General features: G+C 40.5%; 1 protein-coding gene across 1 annotated transcript in view; it reads left to right on the top strand.

The window, feature by feature from the left end:
* The first annotated feature begins 640 nt into the window (after positions 1-640).
* MECP2 (methyl-CpG binding protein 2) overlaps positions 641-6,000 on the top strand; it is a 56,035-nt gene continuing 50,675 nt past the window's right edge. Inside the window, exons 1-2 of the mRNA XM_057537906.1 lie at positions 641-764; positions 2,106-2,261. The gene's annotated coding sequence lies outside the window, so the exon portion shown is untranslated. The remainder of the gene's footprint in view (positions 765-2,105; positions 2,262-6,000) is intronic.

Raw genomic sequence — 6,000 nt, 5'->3', positions numbered from 1 at the left:
AAAGCAAAGTAGAAACTATCAAGCTATTAACCCAGTTTGTTGAACATTTCGATTTCCTGATCTAAGAGGCTTAAAAGTGATGGCTCTAAAACAGACTTGTGTATTTTTTAGAATAGCTTTGGATCTCCCAGGGCACTTGGTTTCTGTTGGTGCTGCCTTTTTTCTCTCACAGTTAAAGCCCCTTTATGTGATGTTACAGCAGCTTGTTGCAACTTCAGCTGCTTTAAAATGAAGGGAGACTTTGCCTCTGGATTTCATGTGTTCTTCTTGGGATGACATTTAGACGTTTCATGTTCTCTTGAACATGTCTTCTCTCCCTGAGTATTTCTGTATGACATGTTGCAAGAAATACTAACCAGAGATCGCTACTAACGGGATGCTTTATAGTGTCAAAATTTCCCTCAGAGGTGACAAGACCTGTAATAGTGTCGGTTCTAACATGCATGAGTCTTTCCTTTATTTTAGCACCATGTGTTATATGTCAGTAAATTGCAGTTTATTCTTTGTTTCTAGCTAGGTAAGCCGGGAAATAGCATAGTACTTTGTCTGTATGTTTATCTTCAAAATGTCCCAAATAGCCCTGGGAAAAAGGTCGTGGAGCACAATGGGGGCTTTCAACTTACGATTTTCTTTGTTTTAGGCTCCATAAAAATACAGACTCACCAGTTCCTGCTTTGATGTGACATGTGACTCCCCAGAATACATCTTGCTTCTGTAGACCAGCTCCAACAAGATTCCATGGTAGCTGGAATGTTAGGGCTCAGGTAAGTAACCTTCCTTTTTTTTTTTTTAGTATATGTCCTGGTTTGGCCATCTGTTTTTAAAAAAAAAAAAGGAATAAAACAAGTTATACTACTCTTGGACAGTATAAAAGTACCCCAAAGACTAAAGACATAACTGTGCCAAACTGTGCCATATAATAAAAAAAAGTCACTTCCCTGAGCCCTGAAAGGTCAGTTTGGGTAGGGCTACTTGGTAGCCACAGTGTGATCTGGGGGCGGGGGTCAGATTAGAGCTGGAACTGGTGACCTGCACCTTCAGTTCACCTTCAAGCAGGTCAGCTGAGCTGAGAGCGCTTTGACTGAGCTCTTCACTTGCCGCTACTGCTGTCGCCTAGCGGCCTTCAGCACTGTGCTTTGTTTGCTTTGGTCTTGGGTAAATGACTTCCTGGTCAACATTAGTGAGTGGCGGTAATGCATTTTCAGACGTGGGAACTGGTGTGTGGTCCCCTAGAAGGATGACATCCTGAAAGCCGTTGCCAGACAGCGGAGCCCATGGCTAATGGTGTGTGCTTGCCGCACTCCTCCCACGGGGACTGCAGAGAACACCCAAATACACTTCTGGCTCTTGAGACTCTAGAGCAGAATGAATGCCTTTTGAAAAGCTAGGAAGCTAAGTCATTGGAGTCTGACACTCAGAGGCTCTATCAGCCGCGCTTTGGGCTACTTTGGCGCCACTGCGTGGACTTTAATTTCGTAAAAATGAGTGGTTCCCTAATTTCTCAACTGTCTGGCTCAATATCTTAAGCTTTTTTAGAGTAGGGGTCACTCCACATTTGATGTTTTGACATCCGGATTTCAGACATTCCATGTGGTAAGACAGAACGTTCTAATTTGATTTTTCCATTTCTTTTCCTAAGAAAAAATGTGAGTTTACACATATGCTGCCATTGTGATTCCAGCTGACACCCTCAAGTAGCACTTTGCTGTATCTCTCTAGTGGTTTCTGACGCCTCAGTGTAAAGCCGTGTGGACATCCGTAACAGATCGCCCATTTCAGGGCTGTGTGAGGGGCAGAGTTTGGGTGGCAGAGAATAAAAGGTGTAGAAGGAAGTGAAGAGCATCACACTGCCTCCAAGTCCCAAGTTCGGTTTCACTCCTGATCCTGTGACTCAAATTGTCATTCCCATTTACCACTGCGGGCTGTGCTCTGGGCCCTGCCGACAGGGCGTTCTTTGTACGCCACGTATTTATGCTGGTGGGAGTTCTGTGGCTGGCGCTTTGTGCATTGTCTCAGAAATTGTGTGGACTAAATGTAATATAGTCAGTGAATGGGTTTCTTCTGATAGATATTACGCCTGAGGGGGTGATTTATGTTTTTAATAGTCTTTTTCTCAGATTACGAATGGATTTTAGAAGACAGTGGTGACTCTGTACAGTTTCTTCTAAGAAATGTAGAAAGGAAGAGATGTTTTTAAAAATATCTCTTATTACTTATGAATGGGAAAGACACGGCCATTTGAGCTTCAAGGAACTTTGAAGGTAATTCTCAAAGGACAGAACCTGTTTTTAATAGATAAGTGCCTGATATCTTGCTGTTTTTCTCTTCCTTTTTAAGAAATTATAAAAATAATACATGCTTTTTATAGAAAATTCAAACCATTTTAAAGTATATCAAGTAAAAAAGCGAAAGCTCCCCATTACTCTCCGTACCCACTACCCAGGGTAACTGCTGTTAATAGCTTAATGTAGATCCTTCTTAATCGTCTTCTCAGGCTACGCCAGTATGCACCTTTTGTATTTTTGACAAAACAAGAATGGTATTGTACGTATTCTGCGTCTATCCATGTGATACGTTTCTCTGCCTCATTTCTGTTTAATAGCAGCGTGGTTTGGTGCCAATTTACTATCATGTGTTGTCCCCCTATTGGTTTTCCCAATGGTTCACTTTTTAAGATGCTGTTGGATTGAACTTCCTCATGTGCCAGTCTTTTTGAAGAATGGCTGCCTAGACTTGGAGTTGCTGGTGGGTACTACCACATCACCTTCCAAAATGTCTATCCCATTTTCCACGACAGTCTTAGAAAGTGCCAGTTCCCATACCCTCCCAGAATTGGATATCCATCTTTTAAATGTGTGCTCCTTGGGTTATTACTGGGGCTGAATGTCAGTAGTCATTGGCTGTTTGTATTTGGTCTTTGTGAATTGCCTGTTCATATTCTGCATTTATCCTTCCCTCAGGGTATTTCTTTTTAAGTCAATTTATAAGAACTCTTAATGTATTAAGGAAATTCTTTGTCATCATGCAGATATTTTTCCTACTTTGTCGTATATCTTTTTTTTTTTTTTTTTTTTTGGCTGCGTTGGGTCTTCGTTGCTGCGTGTGGGCTTTCTTTAGTTGCGGCGAGCGGGGGCTGCTCTTTGTTGCGGTGCGCGGGCTTCTCATTGCGGTGACTTCTCTTGTTGCGCAGCACCGGCTCTAGGCGCGTGGGCTTCAGTAGTTGTGGCTCGCGGGCTCTAGAGCGCAGGCTCCATAGTTGTGGCGCACGGGCTTAGTTGCTCTGCAGCATGTGGGATCTTCCCGGACCAGGGCTCGAACCCGTGTCCCCTGCATTGGCAGGCAGATTCTTAACCACTGCGCCACCAGGGAAGCCCATGTCATTTATCTTTTGATCCTGCTTGTCTTTTTGATATATAAAATTTTTGTTATGGTTTCTTGTTTTGCTTTTATACTTAAAAAGTCCTTTCCTACTCTAAAAACATGACAATGTGCGTCTGTATTTACTTTCTTCCTAAAAAACTTGATGATGTGCTATATTCATATATACATATTTGATACATGCAAAAGAATCTTATAGGTAAGTTGTCCTGTGTTTTTTGTATGGTATTTAAAATACTTGTTTTTGTATTTAACTTTGTGGTGGGATGAGGTCTAGAGCCCACCTAGCCAGTTGTATCATAGCCATTTGGTGAACCAGTCATCTGGTCTTCACGTGTATCATATGCTGACTTCAGGTGAACAAAGCATCTGTTACTTTTTTCTTTCTGAATTTTTTCTTTGTGAGGCTTGATGGCAAGCCTGTCAGCAGATAATCATTTATTCATTCACCCAACAAATATTTTAGCCCCTGCTTTGAGCCAGGGACGGTGCTGGGCCCTGCAAGTACTACCTTCTTGACCGGGCAAGGGGTGCCGGGGGAGGCTACAGAGGTCGTGATGCCAACTGCATGGCTACAGTGCTCATTCCGGAAGACTCAAGAAAATAGTGGATCTTCACAAAAGTAGGTTTTAGATAAACTAGGAGGAATCCAGAGGGTGTGTGTGTGTGTGCATGTGTGTGTTTTAAATTCTGACATAGAAGTTAAAGCTTTAGGGTAGACTGCAACATAAGCATAGTTTGTTTTCTAACTCATGTAATTGCAGGCTGATTTATGTCTTGATTTATGATGAGGGCTTTTTGCTGTTAAAATAGTTCTATATTCAGCTGGCTTGGTTGTGATGGAATAAAAGTTGCGTACTGATAAAAATGGTAATTTTCTTCTATGATGATTTTGAAGCTTTCTGTAATAGCTGATAAAAATAAAGACAGGATTTTGGTGAATATAATCTTAGGGGAACAAGTGTAATTTTTTGCAACTTGTATCATTTAAATCTAATAAATACCCTCAAAACTGAAGTGGAATCCTGATTTTTTTTTTTACTTAAATGATATAAATGATTTTTGATTAAGGAAAAGGCTTCTTGTATAAGGCTGAGGGGTTTTTTTAATGATGTTTTAGAATAGTTAGGTATATAGTACGGAATGAAAAAGGTGGTACAAAAGGTTACATGGTGTAAGATCTCCTTGCCACTCTGTCCCCAGACATCCATTTATCTCCCTGAAGGCAGTCATCATTACCAGTTTCTTATTAATCTGTGTGTGTGTGTAATTTTTAAATTGTGGTAATATAGTCATAGTAAATGCAAAATTTACTGTTTTACGTCATAACGTAAAATTTACTGTTTTAGCCATTATTAAGTGTACAGTTTAGTGACATTAAGTACATTCTCATTGTTGTGCAACCATCACCACTGTGTATCTCCAGAACCCTTTTTATCTTGCAAAACTGAAATGGTCCCCTTTAAACCGTAACTCCCCATTCTTCCTTCCTCCCCCAGCCCCTGGCAATCACTCTTCTACTTCCTGTCTCCTGTGAAATTGACTCTTCTAGATACCTCATGTATTATATGTTTTTATATATGTGTTTATGTATATATTTTATGTATGTGTCTACACACACAAAGGTGTGTGTTTTTTTACCAAACAGTAAAATACTGTGCGTATTTGCAGAGTTTGCTCTCTTTAGTTAATATATCTTGGTGATTGTTCCGTATCAGTTTCTGTAGAGCCACGGCACTCTTTTTAAGGGTTGGGGTAGTAGTCCATTATGGATGCACCATAATTTCTTTAAGTGGTTTTCTCTTGCTTGGTATTTATGTTTCCAGTGTTTTTTATTTCACTAATGCAGTAGTGAATAGTTTTTTACATAATACCATTTTGCTCACAGCCAAGTTTATCTGTAGGAGAAATTCCTAGAGATGGAACTTGCCGGGTCAAAGGATATATGCATTTTAAACTTTGATAGATATTGCTAAATCAAGGATGGCCTTTTAATTTCACAGTTTTAGAGAAAAAACTACATATGAGTAGATAAGCACAAAATGTATGCCTGCACTGCAATTTGTAGAGATTAGAGAGCTGTTTATTAGGCTAGGAAGAAATTGCTTTTAGCAGTTAGCACGAGAAAGCAAAACTTCGGAAGCTTCCATTTCATGACCTCATGTGAGCAGAGGCTGAGACAGGACCCTTTACTTGGCAAGGGGAACTTCAGCCTGTTCTTGTTTGTGAAATCTTGAAGAAAATGGAGCATTTTTATTTTGGTACTGTTCTAAGTTTCAGTGGCTCCTTGGGACTCAGGGTTGAAGAGTGCCGCAGCAGCTGGACGTTCTGTCTTTTTTGTATTGTAATGTGCGTAAGGAATATCCAGGACCATATTGCAGTTGCTTCATTTGTCTTTGACCATGGTACTCTTATATTGCAATACTTTATTCATTTACCCTGTACTAATTGAGCATCTATTATTTGTCAGTTCCTGTCCTAGATGCTAGGGACTGTTCCTAGCTTCAGTGGTCTTGTGGTCTAAAGGAAGACAGACAGGCAAATAGGCCATTACTTTACAAGGGGCTAAATGCTACAGTGGCCACTGAAGGTGCACATAAATATTAGAGGGATCCCACCTAG

Source organism: Balaenoptera acutorostrata, chromosome X (assembly GCF_949987535.1).
Source record: "Balaenoptera acutorostrata chromosome X, mBalAcu1.1, whole genome shotgun sequence".
NCBI lineage: Eukaryota > Metazoa > Chordata > Mammalia > Artiodactyla > Balaenopteridae > Balaenoptera > Balaenoptera acutorostrata.
The sequence above is the reverse complement of the archived record's forward strand: the minus strand, read 5'-3'. Positions and strand labels throughout refer to the sequence as shown.